At 41.9% G+C, this 18,843-nt stretch overlaps 1 long non-coding RNA gene and 1 pseudogene across 7 annotated transcripts; one reads left to right on the top strand and one right to left on the bottom strand.

Moving 5' to 3' along the window:
* Nucleotides 1-7: 7 nt before the first annotated feature.
* Nucleotides 8-18,578, bottom strand: LOC309653918. Of its 6 annotated transcripts, none has more exons than XR_014259629.1 (4): nt 18,490-18,578; nt 7,031-7,091; nt 887-1,060; nt 8-729 (listed from the first exon to the last, which is right to left on the bottom strand). It is a non-coding gene; the product is annotated as an uncharacterized lncRNA (long non-coding RNA). The 6 variants fall into 6 exon arrangements; XR_014259630.1 differs by lacking the exon at nt 18,490-18,578 and adding an exon at nt 18,361-18,466; XR_014259631.1 differs by lacking the exon at nt 18,490-18,578 and adding an exon at nt 16,728-16,745.
* On the top strand, nt 1,359-5,902 carry LOC309653917 (RING finger protein 11 pseudogene; annotated as a pseudogene). Its single transcript has 2 exons — nt 1,359-5,595; nt 5,731-5,902. The product of its transcript is annotated as an RING finger protein 11 pseudogene (transcript).
* Nucleotides 18,579-18,843: the final 265 nt, after the last annotated feature.

Raw genomic sequence — 18,843 nt, 5'->3', positions numbered from 1 at the left:
TGCAGGAGAAAGGGAAGAAGAGAATGATGGAAATCGTTTCTGGAAAACTAGTTTTACATTACGTTTTGTTTGTTCCTGGTAAAGAAACTGAAATCTTCTAAACATTAAAAAAAAAACTAAACCACTAAATTCAATAATACAGGAATATAACTTTTAAAAAAAATTTCTTTGGCTGCGTAGCACGTGGGATCTTAGCTCCCCAACTAGGGACTGAACCCAGGCCTGCTGCATTGGAAGCGCAGAGTCTTCACCACTGGACGACCAGGGAAGTCCCAGGAATATAACTTTTAAAGGAGAAGTTATAAACCCCTTGGTTACATGAACTGGAGATTTTTAGTGAGAAGTCATGTATTTTAAATGACTTGGAGCTTTAAAGGAAGGAAGGAAGGAAGAAAAAGGGACTTCCTTGGTGGGGCAGTGGATATAATATCAAAAGTAAATTAATTAATTAAATAAATTTAAAAAAGAAAAAAAATGCTGAAATCCACTGACTAATTATTCAGGCTATTATATCTTGCTATTTCCAGATACATCCCTTTATAAACTTTTGGTAAAAGGTTATCGTATATCAGAACAAATGAATTACAGACTTTTCTATTTTTCCAAAATTTGAGAAATTCCCTTACATTTCTCCCTTCAAATTTTATAACAAGGGAAAAGTAGTGACAACCCTTATACTTACATTCAATTGCATCATCTGGCCACATGCCTTCTACATCAATCAAATATCTACAAAACAACAAAATTCGAGTCATTTGTAAATAAAAAGGAAAGAAAATCAAGTTTTTACAAAAAAGGGTCCAATTGTGCTTTACAAATATAGATAGAAAAATCCTAAGAAAATATCAGCATATCTAATCAATAATTATTAAAGAATGATATATACCATGACTACAAAAAGGCTTTATTCCGGAGTTTCCCTGGTGGCGCAGTGTTGAGAATCTGCCTGCCAATGCACGGGACACGGATTCGAGCTCTGGTCTGGGAAGATCGCACATGCCCCGGAGCGACTGGGTCCGTGAGCCACAACTACTGAGCCTGCGCGTCTGGAGCCTGTGCTCTGCAACAAGAGAGGCCGCGATAGTGAGAGGCCCGCCCACCGCGATGAACAGTGGCCCCCGCTTGCCGCAACTAGGGAAAGCGCTCGCATAGAAACAAAGACCCAACACAGCCAAAAAAAAAAAAAAAAAAAAAAAAAAAAAAGGCTTTATTCCAAGGACCAAGGATGCAAGGATAACGCAACTTTAGAAAATCTATTAATATAGTTATTTACATTAATACAACAATTTAATTAATAAATGAAAGAGAATAAAATACAGGACCAAACTGGCAGATGTTAAAAAGTTATCTGATAACATACAACGGGTCAGTTTCGGTCAAAATGCTTTGTACACTAAAAACAGGAGACTTAATATGACAGAGTATTCATCAAGAACCAACAAATAACAAAAGACAAATTAGGACAAATATTAACATCATATCTAAAAAAACCCCATCTAACCAACCATAGGAGCCAGAAACTTAGGCATCACCATCACTGACAGCTATTTCTCCCTCACCCTCATCCTCAACCCACCACCAGTGCTGACAATGATACTGCCTACATACCTCTAGAATCTGTCCACATCTTTCCACCAAAATGACCACCATACCCTGGTCCAAGCCACCATTATGCCCAATTTCTACACAAGTCTCCTAACTTGTTTCCTCGCTTCCACTCTTTCTCCCTGCAGTGTATTCTCCACTCGGTAGCAAAACGATAGGTTGAAAATGCAACTGGGTATGTTCCACACACTCACCTTCAACAAAAAAAAGTTCAATGGTTTTCTATTACTCTTCAAGTCTGAAACCTTAAACATAAGCCTGCACGATCGAGCTCCTACCCACACTTGCAGCTCCATTATAATGACATGCTCCCCCAACGGCCCCACCTTCCTGGCCAGTTCCTCCAACACAGCATATGCTTTCCTCTTATAGGGTCTTTTGCTATTCCTTATGCTCAGAAATCTCTCCCCAACGTCCCTATCGGGTTAATACCTACTCATCCTTCAGATATCAGCTGAAACATCCCTAAACCTTCTCTAATCTCCATGATGAGATCAAATCCTCCCTAAAATATGCTCTCATGGTACCATGTCCCTCTCCTTGGCACTTGTCAGAGTTGTAATTCTACATGCAGAGTGTGATACTTGAATATCTATTCCCTCTCTGGACTGCTAGAATTCACAAAGGGCAGGTCAAGTCTCCTCACTCACAAAATTTCTCAAGTCTTTTTGCTAGCACCCAGCACAGTGCTTAAACATAACAGATGCTCAATAAGTATTTCCTGCACGAACAACCATACATTGGTACAGTGTAGCAACACCCACAAAAAGCATAAGGGCATAAACTCCTTGATGCAGAAGTCCCATTCTGAGTGAAGTTAACTGAGACAAAGCATATATATTCAAAGATGTTCACACAGGAATGTTCATTACTTTGACGTTTTATAATATCAAAAACTTCTGACTTGTACATGTTCATCAGTAAGCAAAGGAACAATGCAGCCTTAAAAAAATAATAAATAAACCAATCAACAGACAAAGGATTAATCTCCAAAATATATAAATAGGTCATGCAGCTCACTATTAAAAACACAAACAACCCAATCAAAAAATGGGCAGAAGACCTAAATAGACATTTCTCCAAAGAAGACATACAGATGGCCAAGAGGCACACGAAAAGCTGCTCAACATCACTAATTATTAAAGAAATGCAAATCAAAACTACAATGAGGTATCACCTCACACCGCTTAGAATGGGCATCATCAGAGAATCTACAAACAGCAAATGCTGGAGAGGATGTGAGGAAAGGGAACCCTCTTGCACTGCTGGTGGGAATGTAAACTGATACAGCCACTATGGAGAACAGTATGCAGGTTCCTTAAAAACTAAAAATAGAATTACCATATGACCCAGCAATCCCACTACTGGGCATATACCCAGAGAAAACCATAATTCAAAAAGACATATGCACCCCAATGTTCACTGCAGCACTATTCGCAATAGCTAGGTCACGGAAGCAACCTAAACGCCCATCGACAGATGCACGGACAAAGAAGATGTGGTACGCATATACAATGGAATATTACTCAGCGATAAAAAAGAACGAACTTGGGTCATTTGTAGAGACGTGGATGGACCTAGAGACTGTCATACAGAGTGAAGTAAGTCAGAAAGAGAAAAACAAATATTATATATTAATGCATATATGTGGAATCTAGAAAAGTGGTACAGAAGAACCGGTTTGCAAGGCAGAAATAGAGACACAGATGTAGAGAACAAACGTATGGACATCAAGGGGGGAAAGCGGGGCAGGGCGGGGGCCGGTGGTGGTGAGATGAATTGGGAGATTGGGATTGACATATATACACTAATATGTATAAAACAGATAACTAATAAGAACCTGCTGTATAAAAAATAAATAAATTTTAAAAATTCAAAAATAAATAAATAAATAAACTAATTAATTAAAAAAAAAAAAAAAAAAAAAAGAATGAGGTTGGGAGACTGTCAAAACAGCACACAGATCACACACTCAAGTCCCGGAAGATGGGGAACTGCCTTAAGTCCCCCACTTCGGATGACATCTCCCTGCCTCACAAGTCTCAGTCCGACTGGGCTAGCTTTGGCAAGGGGACGGAGCTGGATCAGGAGCTGCTGCTGCCATATCTGGATCAAGTTCCAGTTTTGGTCTCTCATCCAACACCTAGTCAGACTCGCCTAGCACCTCAGCTGAGAGGAGCAAATTAGGATAGCTCAAAGAATAGGCCTCATACAGCATCAGCCTGAAGGAGTTTATGACCCTGGAAGAAACGGATCAGAAAAAAGGATCCGGGGGACTTCCCTGGTGGTGCAGCGGCTAAAGACTCCACACTCCCAATGCAGGGGGCCCGGGTTCGTTCCCTGGTCAGGGAACTAGATCCCACATCCATGCCGCAACTAAGAGTTTGCATGCCACAACTAAGGAGCCCACCGACTGCAATTAAGACCCGGCGCAACCAAATAAATGAATAAATAAAATAAAACAAATATTTAAAAAACAGATCGGGGAGTGTGTGATCTGTATGATGCACTTTGTTTATGAGAACCCAATTTGATTTCTGCTGTGTATGCAGATCACCTGGGCTGTACAGATGACTGGCTGATGAGATCCTTCACGTGCCCCTCCTGCATGGAGACAGTTGATGCAGCACTGCTTTTGTCCTACGAGACTAACTGAGCCAGTGTCTCTCACCTGACTTCAAGTGAACCATCATTTTTGGTGGTTTTGATCTTTTGTCGTTGAGCCCAAAGAGCCAGGGATTAGGAATTAAGATCATGCATGAAAGTTTCCTAAAAATTCCTGAACGGCTGCAGATGTTGGGGAAAAGCACGTGATATTTTAGAAATTTAGGGGGAAAAAGTAGGATGGTATTTTTATGTAAAGCCTTCACCCCGTGTTGAAAAATATAATTGTTATTTAGATCTTGTTATTCCTCCAGTACATAGGAATTGTGTAAAGTGTTACAGCAGCTATATATGTTTCAATTGTGTGTCAAAGATTAGGATAAAGATAGTGGTTGTTTTTCCTAAGTGAGATAACTTTCTTCTTCCCCCTACCCAAATTCTTTTCTGAAGTTGCTGGCATTTGGGTCAAGGTTTTATTAAAAGCCACATTTTAGAACACTGGCACAAAAAAAGGAGTTTTAAGCTGGTTTGCATAGTTCTTTTTTTGTTTTAGAATAAACATAGAGCACTTATTTTTTACTTTATAGGAACTCTACAAGTTAAGGTCCCATTGTTCTTTTGCTGTGATTGTTGTTACTACTGATGTTGCTGTTTTCTGTCTTTGCTGGTTCTTTCTAATCTACCATTTGTCATTATTGGCATATGATCATCTCAGGGTCACAAGATGGCTGCTGTAAAACCAAATATCATATTCTCACAAAACAAGGAGGAAGCAGAAAAAGAGCCCAAATGGTCATTTTCCTAATGCCTATTTATCTTTTGTCAGAGAAAAATATCATTCTCATAAGCACAATAACAGCCTTCCCTTAATTACTCATTTGCCAAAACAGACTGATATGACCATTCATAAGACAATTCATGGCAAAGAGGGATATGATAATGATTGTCTTAGCCTAACAAGGATTTATCCACTCAAGCTGAATGCTTCACTCCTCAAAAAAGTCATAAAGTTCTATGAGCAAGGAAGAACTACTAAGTGACTGTTAAGTGAACCATCAGAATTGTTTGTCCAAGACCATACGATTCTTTCTTTCCACTGGAAATGGAATTCATTGCCTTAGGTCTTTTTAAATAGTGTACTATTACTGTTGGGGCTGGCTCTGTGCTTGAAAACCAGCTGAAAACCAGTTATAACCTGTTACAAGTGCTGTATCTGTTTGCAGTTAAGAAATGCAGAATTCAAAGTGATCTCCTAGCTTGTAGGCAAACTGAGATTCACTGTCCCTCTTCTATAAAAAAAATGAGCTAATGTGTCCAGAAACTAACTCTAGTAAAGTGGGGTTTAACATTACCCTTTCTTATGAGTTTCGTCAAATTATTTTGGTGGTTAACATGGTGATAATTAAAAGTCAAGGTAAATTTTAAATATTAAGAATTCTGATGTATGGAGCTTGACTTATGCCACCATGCTTATGTAAAAATGAAAGTGGCACCATGGTTAAACTGAGAAAAGTTTCTCAGTTGTAACAATTTTGATTTATTCTTTCCTGTGACCTCCTTCCCTGTTGTCTTGAAGCACAGCAAAAGGATACTGCATGTCTTCTTACGGTAGTGCTGAGGTTATTGAAGTTATATAAAACACATCTCAGTCTCTGTTTCTTGGAAGGAAAGTCCTGCTAGTTGACTGACAATTCTAAGCAGGGAGAATTTAGAGAAATGTGTTTCATGTTTCGCACACAAATGAAGAATCTGTATAATCACGACTTCACAGCTGTGATCTCAAAAAAGAAGGAATTTCTCTCTTTCTATTTTTCTTGCACATAACGTAAGAACACTCTGAATCTCTAAGCTTCTGAAGCGTTAGTAGAGATGGTCTAGTAAAGATGTAGTTGTAATGTTTTACCCATTTAGCATGTGTTTATTTTTCCTTATGTACTCCAAGGTGACATATTTGTTCAGCTCAGTGATATTACAGCTAAAAAAATCATTCATTAGTAAAAGGAGAAGCAATCTCAACCTAACAAATCAGAAGTGTTTCTTATTATTTTATATTGAGTTGAATATTTGACTCTTAACACTTTTTGCTACATACAAAACACAAGTCCCTTGAAGGGTTCTTCATAAGTGCATTATACAAGGATTTAGTATGTCATAAGCACTTAAAGATTTGACATTCAACTGTAGTAGTATCCATGTTGGTTACTTTTCTTACGAGCCCCATGGTGAGTTGGAGAAACACTGAAAGAATTAGAGTATCAGGTTCTATTAAATTGTTACATGTATCTTGCTTAAGTTTGTGCTCATTTATTTATATCCAACTACATAAAGCAAATTTGGAGGAAAAAAAAGAATAATAAATAAATAAGAATGAGGTCTCCAAATATTGTCAGAGGAAGATGTCCTCCATATATTAAATTATAAACCAGAATGTCTAAAACACTATACCATTAAATCACATGTACAGTCAGTTCTGTATATCCAACGGTTCCATAACCTGCAGATATGGAAGCCCGACTGTACTACACCATTTTACATACGGGACTTGAGCATCCGAGGATTTTCGGATCCATGGGGAGTCCTAAAACCAATCCCCCTGCAGATACCAAGGGACCATTGTATATGCTTATATCTGCATTTTTTACGTCTGAAAAAATATGTGCTAAATTATTACTGGTGGTAACATCTGAGTAGGGGGCAAAATTGCCTTCCACTTCATACACTTCTCTGACTGCATTTTTTGCATTCAGCTTACATTAGCTTACATTACTATTGTAAACAGAACAATTTAAACATGCTCTGCCTCTTGGGGTTGGCAACTCACCTGCACATGAGGTAGCCAGTCCTGTTGAAACCATGGGTACAGTGGACACCAAGAAGTCTGTCTAGAAAACAGGGAATATGGAATTAAGTAAGCGAAGTAGATACACTAAAAACAAGTTAGACAATTTTCTCAAGAGTAGCCTTTATTAGTTACCACAACACTACCACTATCCTGAAAAGGAAAAACTCTGAAGAAAAGAGTGTTTTTGCAGGAACGTACTATAAAGAATTAACTACTATACAGTCAAAATTCATTGTCTCTGGGAAATTTTGCATAGCCTCCAATCAGATGCAATAGTGTGGACTGGAGAATGCCCATCAGGAACTGATCTGACTACAGAAAAAGGGAGTGGAAAAAAAAAACAGGCTATCAGAAGAACAGAATTTGTTTCTGAGTGAAACAAATGGAATGCCTTCACTTTTAATGCTCAATAATAAAAAGAACAAACGGTTTCTGAAGGGCTCTTGGGGTCCCCCAAAGCACTTCCATTCCTTCTCTCCTTCACTGCTCCTCACACGCCACGGGTTTATGTGCCTGTGGAGTTCTCGGGTTAAGTAGCACTGTTCTTGTTTCACAATGAAAAAGTAAGGCTCGAGACGTAAGCCCAAGCTGCACAGCAGGCAAACAGAAAAAAGACTAGAATCGAGTCTCAGATTTTTCCAACTATGCCACAGTATTTTGTGGTCCAGGACTTAAAAAAAATTATATGAGAGAGTAAATAAAAAACAACAACATGTAGCTGATCGCTGCAAAAGCTATGTCTGTGACTAGGTGGTGTCTGGCATTCGTCATCTCCTGCCTGGATTACTACCACCCTACAATTCTAACAATCTCTTCTATTTCAACTGATCCTCCATATGGAAGATGTTCTCTCTCTAAAATATAAACTTGGCTGGATTGCTCTGTTGCTGAAAAATCTGTTGTAGCAATGCAACTTCCCTAACACGAAGCGTCTGCAACTTCTCCAGAGTCCCTGCTCCTGCCGTCAGTTCGGCATCGGCTACCGGTACCTCTTTCCAGACACTCATGGGTAGTGCCTACCTTTACCAACATTCTAGCACGACTATGTTACCTGGAGTTACTGACCACAGCCAGATCTCCACTTCAGCTCCTTCCTATCTAGCTGTTCTTGAGTGGGACATCACAGGAAGCACTGAAAAGAATTCCTCTTCACTCGGAGACTTTACTCTGGCACTCACTGACCGGCACCCAGCTGCTTCCTCCATGTTTATGGCAGCCCAGTATGATAAAACTTCAGATGCCAATAACATGGTCCCTCTATATCCATCACTTACTGCCAGGCTTGCTTAGGTAACACCATCTCAGATTCCAAATCAGGAGCATAGCCGCCTGTCACTTCCCTACCAGGAAGGAAGCCAGGTATATTACTATAACCAAGGCACACTGGGGTCTTCACTGTATGGAGAACTTGGCTCCTGCCCGCAATCCTATGGCTCCGCGTCATACACAGGAAGTAGGGCCTCTGCGCAACCAGAAATGGGAATGGGACTGAAGGAGATTCAGCCCGCAAATATCCGACCACCAGCTTCCACCTCTGCAATCTGCCACCCTGTGTCTGCTCAACGCATCACAGAAACAAGTTTTCAAGGTGAGTATACAAACGGCAGAGCAAGTTGAAGAATGAGGTCGGCATTCACAAACGGGGTCAAATCGACAGCTGGGAAGGGGTGTAGAGACAGGTAGAATTTAGATCCTGAGCCTTTAATAACCACTACCTTCTCTCAGTGCTCTCTGTTTTTAGACTCTATGTAAGAACAGCTAGGGCTTCCCTGGTGGCGCCTGCCAATGCAGGGGACACGGCTTCGAGCCCCGGTCTGCGAAGATCCCACATGCCGTGCAGCAACTAAGCGCATGTGCCACAACGACTGAGCCTGCATTCCAGAGCCCGTGAGCCGCAACTACCGAAGCCCACGCGCCTACAGCCCATGCTCCGCAACAAGAGAGGCCACCGCGATGAGAAGCCCGCACACCGCAACCAAGAGTAGACCCCGCTAGCCGCAACTAGAGAAAGCCCGTGCACACCAATGAGGACCCAGTGCAGCCAAAAAAATAAATACGTAGAATAAATAAGTTCAATCAATCAATCAATCAATAAACGTAAATTAAAAACAAACAAACAAACAAAAAAACAGAACACCTAATGCAGGTGGGAAGGTGGGAGGGACACTGTAAAGGTCATCTATGCTACATGTACAAGAACCCCGAGAGCACACCAATAGGTACCACATTTTTCACTGCTGTAGCCGAGCATTCCCCCTGTACTACCACACTGTAGCACTCCCTTCCCTCGTCTACTGCTACAGTCTCTTTGGAAGGTGTTTCAGAACTCTTGTTATGAGAGTGCCAGTTGAACTGTCCTCACTTCCGTCATTTATACCAGGATTTAAGACCTTGTGGTCCGAGATCCTGTCCAGAGAGCAAGCAGGCTAAGACTCTGTCTTTGTTTCTATATTTCATCAGAAAGGGCTCTACCCCCTCTCCTAGTTCATGGTGTGAAGTGTTCTTAGCCTCTCGGGAAAGTGGGGAGAATTCAAAGGACTCTCTATGAGAATGCTAGGCTTTGTAAAACATTTCAGTTTTTTAAAAAGAAGACTCATTTTGTATTGGACTTAACAACAGTCCTATGAGATACAAAGAGAGCCAAGGATCAGTGACATGAAATGATCACCAGTAAGAATTACAACAGTCACCGCTTACCTCGTAGCATAGGGCACACTGTCCATGATCCTTAAGAAGAGTTAGTAGAAATGCCTTGCCCATCTTGCCCCTGAACCCCTTGAAAGGTACACGACTGCTGTGTTGGTGTTTAGGGGGAGCATCTCACTTACCCGGGACTGACTTCAACCTTGATTCCTCTGTAGTGATGGAGACTTCCCCGCTGATGAAAAATTCCCTGGGATTGCAACCTCCAAGCCAGACCGCTTTCCTATGGAATGACAGAGAACTTCAGAGAACTTGTCGAGATGAAACACCAGTCAGTCTGCGGGAGAAAGGGAAGAAGAGAACGATGGAAATCGTTTCTGGGAAACTATTTTTACATTATGTTTTGTTTGTTCCTGGTAAATAAACTGAAATCTTCTTAACATTCAAACAAAATCTAAACCACTAAATTCAACAACACAGGAGTATAACTTTTGAAAAAAATTTCTTTGGCTGCGCAGCATGTGGGATCTTAGCTCCCCAACCAGGGACTGAACCCACGCCTGCTGCATTGGAAGCGCAGAGTCTTCACCACTGGACCACCAGGGAAGTCCCAGGAATAGAACTTTTAAAGGAGAAGGTATAAACCCCTGGGTTATATGAACTGGAGATTTTTAGTAAGAAGTCAATAGATCTTTTGTTAGGCACATTTTATGTTAGGCTGTCTCCCTGCACAGGACGCAGGCGCCTTGAAAATGGAAATCACATCCCTCTATAGTACGTCCCTCTTCTTTCTGCTTTGCAGTTTGCTGCTCCACTTGTTCAACCCCACCTAGTAATAACCTATACTTCCCTTGTTCCTGTTTTCCCATCTGGAAAACAGACAAAAGGCAACCAAACAACGCAAAGGTCTCAACAAATAAGGGATACCCAAAACCAGAGATGGCCAGAACTTCTGTATCCCTCATGAAACCTAGCCCGGTGTTCAATACTTAGGTATCATTAATACATGCGTGTTGACTGAAACAGTTGAAACGCAATTCTTCCACTTCCCAGTTTAGTTTTAGTCCTCATACAAAACCTGATCATCAAATTCCTTAATGCTAGGAATCACAGTGAAAAATAATTTCTCAACTGACTTCTGTCAGATGAGTGAGAACTAAGGTTAATTCAGTGTATCTGAAGCATAGAAAGTGAGGGCAAACGTGGCACAAGATGGGGCTAGAGAAGCAGAGAGGATTCTAGAGCACGCAGAGTCTTAAAGGCCACCAGTGTGTTTTCTATTCTCAAAACAATGTTTGTGAGCGATGTTTATGAGCAATGTTCCAACTTGCTTTGAAGCTTTCTTGTGTGAAGAATGGATTGGAGGGAAACAAGATATATGGACACTAGTTAGGACCTAATCGCAACAGACAGGCAAGTTCAGTATTAGGATGTTGAGGGAGAGCTGACAGATTCCAAAGAAATTCAGGAGATAAACTGAAGCGGGCTTCATGGGGTATGAGATGGAGGAAAGGAAGGTCTTAGGGAATTAAAGGGTTTACTGCACACATGAGCAGAGTCTCAAAATTAATCATTTGAACGTACAGAGGGGGATCGATCTCCCAAATGACACCGGTTAGGAAGCAACGGTACGCCCTGTAGAATTCCTAGAGACAGCACAAATCAACTGTTTCGATGGAAAATTCGGCGGGACCCTTGATTTCCATGGGAATATAGAGAAAAGAGACACTGATCTGGCTTGCAGGTATTTAGGAAGTTGTTAGCCTGACATCACATACTAGTCTCATGTAAGTAGGCCGTCTGAAGTATGAAGCTTAGGGGAAAAACCTTGAAGAAAACTTAAAAGCTTAAGCCACACCTCTATACTACACCACCTTTCACAGTTTCTTCTCAGATAAGCAGCATCCCCATCAGTGAAGAAACTCACATCCCATAATAGGAACAACAGGCCTAAAAATAAAATGTGTGTCTTTGGAGGTCCCATCTATGCGATATCTTCCTGGTACCAGAAAAGTCCCCAGGAAGATCGATCTTTGCACCCCTGAAAGCTTACCACCAAGGAAAATGACTAGGTCCATAGATTTCCTCCCTCAAACCAGCCTACCTCACACATAAATCACTAGCAACTCAGCCCTTAACTCACATTATCACAGTCACAAGAGTGGTTAGGGAGAAAAGCACTAACCAGGGGAACTAACACAGAGGCAATCCAGGCCAAGCTGGGCTGGTGGCAGATATCTGCTCCTTACGCTCGGGTGCATAATGCGACTCACCACAATGCCTTTTTCACAGACCCTTTTTAAAGTTTCTCCACAAAATCCAACAGCTCAAGTTAGTTCATGACGCTTCAAGGTAAACAATCGTCAAGAGAAAAACATGCAATATGTCTTACAATGTTGGATTCCTTACAAATAGGACAAGGAAATAACCATGTAGACAAAACCAGAGCATTTGAAAACATCTGCGTTCTACAAACATACCAGTGAATGCTATAAATAAGGTAATATGACATAAAACAAAATGAAAACTAGATGTGAGACTGTTCTCTTCAGTGTACAGACTTCATGGCAGTTGCTGCACGATCTAGCTACTTATATCTACAACTCTCTGTTCTGTTAATACAAAATGAGGCCCAAGTGTGTCAACTTGTTTCCCACAGAAACCAAAAAACCTACATGCATCTCTTTTCTCCGGTGCCCTTTCACCTTACCTGCTCCCAGTTCTCCACCAATGTCCTCCTCTTTCTCTAATTATTCTCCTCTTCATTGTGCTTGGCCTTGCACCCAAGCATGCAAGACAGAGAGTCCTAGAGGTCCGAGATTCTAGAGGGGCTGTTTGCAAGGGGGAGGAGATTACGGTAACTGCCACACTGTATATAATTCTGTGCAAAGAAAGAGGGACAGTGTTCAGAATGTCTCTCACATATAAAAAGAGCTGGATGGCAGGATACCTGTGTGGCCCAAGGAACTAGAGCTAGCAAATCATGGGCAAAACAATTGCAACCAAAGGCTGGAAGAAGAAAGGTCTGCAACCAGCTCTGTCTCCTAGCTCTCTGGTATTTGCTGCCAATGGGCAGAGTCTATTTCGTGAAGCATCAAGCACTGAAAAGAAGACTCCTGCTGCTGGAAGTTGACAGGAAGGAACATCCAATGCAAGATCAAGGCTTGTCCTAGAAGCAATGCCCATAATGGAAGAAAAAAAAAAAAAAAAAAGAAAGCGGAAGAGAAATGTTAAGTCGCAAGTCCAACCTGGCCCCCAGCCTAGCCCAGCCCAAGGAAGGTAGGAGTCAAGGAGAAGAAACTAAAAGAGAAGAGCCTTGGACCACAACATTCTCCACAGGGTACACTCAACAAACTTCACCCTGCTCTTTAACCAAGTTACAACTGTAATAGTTCAAACTACATGGCTCTTTCCTTCCTAAGGATACTAGTTAAATAAGATCTATATAGCTCTAAGTATATGATACATAAAATAGAATACTCTGTAGAATATAAGTAACTGTTAGTTAATTATATTAATGAACGTCTGTAAGAAATGTTGCAATGATTTCCCTAATGGAAGAGCCTGGGGGAGGTAAATCTGTCTTCTAGGATTTCCTCCCCAGAGCTCAGAAATTGAGGGGTTGTTTTAGCTCTCCTACGCTCTCTTCACCCAAGCCCGCCCTCCTGTTGGGGATCGGACCTCCCTATTGGCTAGCTCATACCTTTCAACTGCCTGCTTTGTGACATCACTCTCCTACCAAACCTACTACCACTTGGTAGAGGTCTTGGGGTTTCCGTGGAGCCGTTTGGACCAGTAACCAGTGACCTTTGTACTGGACACGTGCGCCGTTCAGCTGCAGCCACTCAGACATCCTCTAGTGTTGTCTCCTCATCCCTTGTACCTGCAGTTGATGTCTCCTCTTCTCTGACCATGTCAGGTAAGAAAAGAAACTTTGGAAAGTTTTGCGTTCGATTTCTTGTGCCCCTAAATTGAGGAGGAGATTCAAAATAGCGTGGAATAATGAGGGAAAGTATTGAACTACAAGTCTGGAGACCTAATTTCAGTTTTGACTTTGACGTTTACTGTCTGTGTGACTTTGGACAAATCACTGACTGCCTCACAAAGCCTGCTGCTTTCCTTATCTGTCACGTTAGGATACCACATTGGGTTGATCACTCTGATCCCCTTCTTTTCCAATATTGAGCCTTAAAGGGTACCCATGTAGAAAATGAAATCAGAGACTTCTCAAAAGAGTGTTTCAACAGAAACATAGAAAAGCCAGGTGACACAGAAAACTAGCGATATATACCAAGATGTTTCATCTCCAATGGTCTCCCTCCACTAGTATTTCGACTAGTTGAAAAGAGAGAATAGGGAGAGAGGATGGAGAGTACTGGGCTATATAGGGAGGCACAGAGTCAAACGTAAGCAAGTTTAGGATTGTTTTCATTAGCACAGGCCAACAGGAACCAAGAGATGGGAAAAAAATATAAGAATGAAGAGGGAAAGCATAGAGGAGCTCTCAAGAAAGAGGCAGTTTGCCATGGAATGTTGATGGGAGCCAAAGATTTTAAATTAAAGCAGAAACAGCACAGAGGGAAATCTGCTCAGAGCAGGGCAAAACAAAGCTGATGGTAGCAAATCCTTACATTAACAGACTAAGAAGGAAAGTAAGGCCAGAACAGGGGATCACCAGGAAAGGCAGCCTATCAGAAAAGTCATACTCCGTTTTCTTTCTTTTATTGCCTCTCTGAATACAGCTGGCACTTGACAGTTTGGAATAGAAACATTTTAGAAGTATGTTTTAGAAATGATGCTTCCTAGAAACCAGAAACCAAAGTGGTTATCTAGGGGGCTGCTTTTCAGTGTTCTATTCTTTCTAATTTTTAAACTAGGTAGACATTTGACCAATTAAACATTTTAAATGATATCTTCTACATTGAATCAGAAGGACTATTTCCTTTGTGTGATATGTAGCTTCTAAGGCAAGGTTGCTTTTCATTTTTACAGTTATTTCCTTCCTAACACAGAGAGCACATTGATCAACAGCCATCGTTCGCTTGTAGATCTTAGCTACCGGAGAAGAAAAAGAAAAAGTCAAGCCCCACATCTCTAATTCCCCATTTAGGGAATTCCCTGGCGGTCCAGCGCTTTAGGACTCGGTGCTTTGACGGCCAGGGCCACGCAGCGCGGCAAAAGAAAAAAAGAAAACACAAACATCCACATTTAGCTAAAACAATATTGTGGAGTCCTTTGGATTTTCTTACATTTGAAAATCTTTTTTAATTGGATTCTAGGGATGATGGTTTTTTGAGGTCTTGGGATGTCATCTTCTTGGATGTGGAAGATGATTCTAAGTTCTAGGATAAATACAAAAACCTTCTTGATACTTTTTAAGCTTCCTTTCTGCTTATTATATGAGTTATATTCATGGAAAGATATATTTCTCCTAGGCTTAATACCTGTTACTTGCTGGGTAAAAATATGAATGAGCACAATAATGAAACTCTTTTACACTTACTATTTTGCTGTCTGCTTTGTACCGGTTTTCATTGAAATACTTGTCTATATATGTTGTGGCTACCTATACATTCACATTTGTTGCATTCTGTTGCTTGTTGTGCATTTTTTACTGATTTATCGTCTCTGTCTGTATGCATTGGCTAGGAATTCATTCACCTCTATCACCTCCATCGTGTTTTTTGGTTAATAGTATTCACTAAAATAGAGTGGGCAAAATTCACTTTCATAATATTGCATGTATGGTACAGAATGTCATTTGTTAGTAAATTCATTAGGCTTTGATACTTGCCCACATACCCCAGTTTTCATTAATATCTATGGATTTCTTTTTCGTTACGTAACATGTTTTTCATGATTTTTCTTTGTCTTTCTAGAACTTATTGTATCTTCCTCCATATAAATCATACGCAATAGATCAGCTTATTCATCTATTAATTATTACTGCTATTATTATTGGTGGTGGTGTTATAACCACTTTATAGATGAGTAATCTGAAGTAATCAGATAACTTTTCTCTTTCCAAAAGCACTTAAGAAATCCACTTTCGGGTAATCATTTTGAGGTAGGATGAGAAACCAGGCTTGAAGAGGGCAAAAATGACTCTTTCAGTTCACCAGTTGGACTGAGCTATACGTCAACTCTAGGTAATAGCGTGGGAACTGCACAAGCAAAGGGAGACACTGAAGATGACAATGGTAATGGCCGTACTGTTTTCTAATGGACAAAAAAAATGCTTATATTATAAGTTCTATTTCTCCTGCTTTCTGGCACTATCATGCTCAGAGTGGAGTCCTGGCAAGGAAGTCAGGATACTTAGGTTCTGAAACCTGGTAATGACACTAACATAATGAGAGAACCTGAACAAGTCAACCCGACCTCTCTGAGCCTCAGTTTCCTTACTCGTGAAATGAGACTGAAAAAAGAGAAAGTTCTCTAAGGGCCTCCTAGTTCTAAAATGCTTCCAGTCTAGGAAATAGCATAGAAGTCAATACGAGTGCAGGCTGAAGGGAAAGACAGGGCAGGGAGAAGGTTGCTTCCAGCCTAGAGAACAATGTCTGAACCATACCACTTGGCTCTTCTGCCCATCTGTGCCCAAGATGGGAGCACAGGCAGTTAATACAGAAGAGTGGAAAACTGCTCAGTCCTTACAGCCATCATTAACTGTCTGATTTTGGGTTTCTCAGGAAGGGTCGATAGTAGAGGTGTCCTGAGAGCAAGAACCTTAAGATAATGCTGTTCCTCAAACGTAGTGAGAATTTCTCAACCTCCCTGAGTTTTTCATGACCCTCTTGTTCTTACAGAAAATTTCCAAAATCCATCTCTACTTGGAACTCTAAATTCTCTGCAGCATTGTCTTCCTGTGGTGAGCAATGCAACTTCCCTAACACGAAGTGTCTGCAACTTCTCCAGAGTCTCTGCCCCTGCCGTCAGTTCGGCATCGGCTACCGGTACCTCTTTCCAGACACTCATGGGTAGTGCCTACCTTTACCAACATTCCAGCACGACTATGTTATCTGGAGTTACTGACCACAGCCAGATCTCCACTTCAGCTCCTTCCTATCCAGGTGTTCTTGAGTGGGACATCACAGGAAGCACTGAAAAGAATTCCTCTTCACTCGGAGACTTTACTCTGGCACTCACTGACCGGCACCCAGCTGCTTCCTCCATGTTTATGGCAGCCAAGGATGATAAAACTTCAGACGCCAATAACATGGTCCCTCTATATCCATCACTTTCTGCCAGGCTTGCTCAGGGAGCACCATCTCAGATTCCAAATCAGGGGCATAGCCGCCTGTCACTTCCCTACCAGGAAGGAAGCCAGGTATATTACTATAACCAAGGCACACTGGGGTCTTCACTGTATGGAGAACTTGGCTCCTGCCCGCAATCCTATGGCTCCGCGTCATACACAGGAAGTAGGGCCTCTGCGCAACCAGAAATGGGAATGGGACTGAAGGAGATTCAGCCCACAAATATCCGACCACCAGCTTCCACCTCTGCAATCTGCCACCCTGTGTCTGCTCAACGCATCACAGAAACAAGTTTTCAAGGTGAGTATACAAACGGCAGAGAAAGTTGAAGAATGAGGTCGGCATTCACAAATGGGGTCAAATCGACAGCTGGGAAGGGGTGTAGAGACAGGTAGAATTTAGATCCTGAGCCTTTAGTAACCACTACCTTCGCTCAGTGCCCTCTGTTTTTAGACTCTATATAAGAACACCTAGGGCTTCCCTGGTGGCGCCGTGGTTAAGAATCCGCCTGCCAATGCAATGCGGCGGACACTGGTTCGAGCCCTGGTCTGGGAAGATCCCACATGCCGTGGAGCAACTAAGCCCATGTGCCACAACGACTGAGCCTGCATTCTAGAGCCCGTGAGCCGCAACTACCGAAGCCCACGCGCCTAGAGCGCATGCTCCGCAACAAGAGAAGCCCGCACACCGCAACCAAGAGTAGACACCGCTAGCCGCAACTAGAGAAAGCCCGTGCACAGCAATGAAGACCCTGTGCAGCCAAAAAAATAAATACGTAGAATAAATAAGTTCAAACAATCAATCAATAAATAAACGTAAATTAAAAAAAACAAAAAAACAAAAAGAACACCTAATGCAGGTGGGAAGGTGGCAGGGACACTGTAAAGGTCATCTATGCTACATGTACAAGAACCCCGAGAGCACACCAATAGGTACCACATTTTTCACTGCTGTAGCCGAGCATTCCCCCTGTACTACCACACTGTAGCACTCCCTTCCCTCGTCTACTGCTACAGTCTCTTTGGAAGGTGTCTCAGAACTCTTGTTATGAGAGTGCCAGTTGAAGTGTCCTCACTTCCGTCATTTATACCAGGATTTAAGACCTTGTGGTCCGAGATCCTGTCCAGAGAGCAAGCAGGCTAAGACTCTGTCTTTGTTTCTGTATTTCATCAGAAAGGGCTCTACCCCCTCTCCTAGTTCATGGTGTGAAGTGTTCTTAGCCTCTCGGGAAAGTGGGGAGAATTCAAAGGACTCTCTATGAGAATGCTAGGCTTTGTAAAACATTTCAGTTGTTTAAAAAGAAGACTCATTTTGTATTGGACTTACAACAGTCCTATGAGATACAAAGAGAGCCAAGGATCAGTGACATGAAATGATCACCAGTTAAGCATTACAACAGTCACCGCTTACCTCGTAGCATAGGGCACTGTCCATGATCCTTAAGAAGAGTTAGTAGAAATGCCTTGCCCATCTTGCCCCTGAACCCCTTGAAAGGTACACGACTGCTGTGTTGGTGTTTAGGGGGAGCATCTCATTTACCAGGGACTGACTTCTCCCTTGATCCCTTTGTAGTGATGGAGACTTCCCTGGTGATGAAAAATTCCCTGGGATTGCAACCTCCAAGCCAGACGTTTTGTGTGACACAAACTCAAGAACTCCCCAAGTCCTGCAGTAGCAGAAACAGTCACATACTTGAGAGTAACCCACCATCTGAACTTGGGGACATTTCAGTGACAGCTCCAGTCCAGAGTGCCAGGCGTCTCCTGGCCCTGCCTCCAGCTCCAAGCCAGGGACAAACAGAGAGTAAGAACGTGGAGGATATCAAAACCAAGCTGTCAAAGCCTCTGGAGGCCTACCAGATCCCAATAGAAAACCAAGATCCTCCACTACTCC

Source organism: Balaenoptera physalus (genome assembly GCF_965194825.1).
Source record: "Balaenoptera physalus genome assembly, contig: HAP1_SCAFFOLD_1458, whole genome shotgun sequence".
NCBI classification, from domain to species: Eukaryota; Metazoa; Chordata; class Mammalia; order Artiodactyla; family Balaenopteridae; genus Balaenoptera; species Balaenoptera physalus.
The sequence above is the reverse complement of the archived record's forward strand: the minus strand, read 5'-3'. Positions and strand labels throughout refer to the sequence as shown.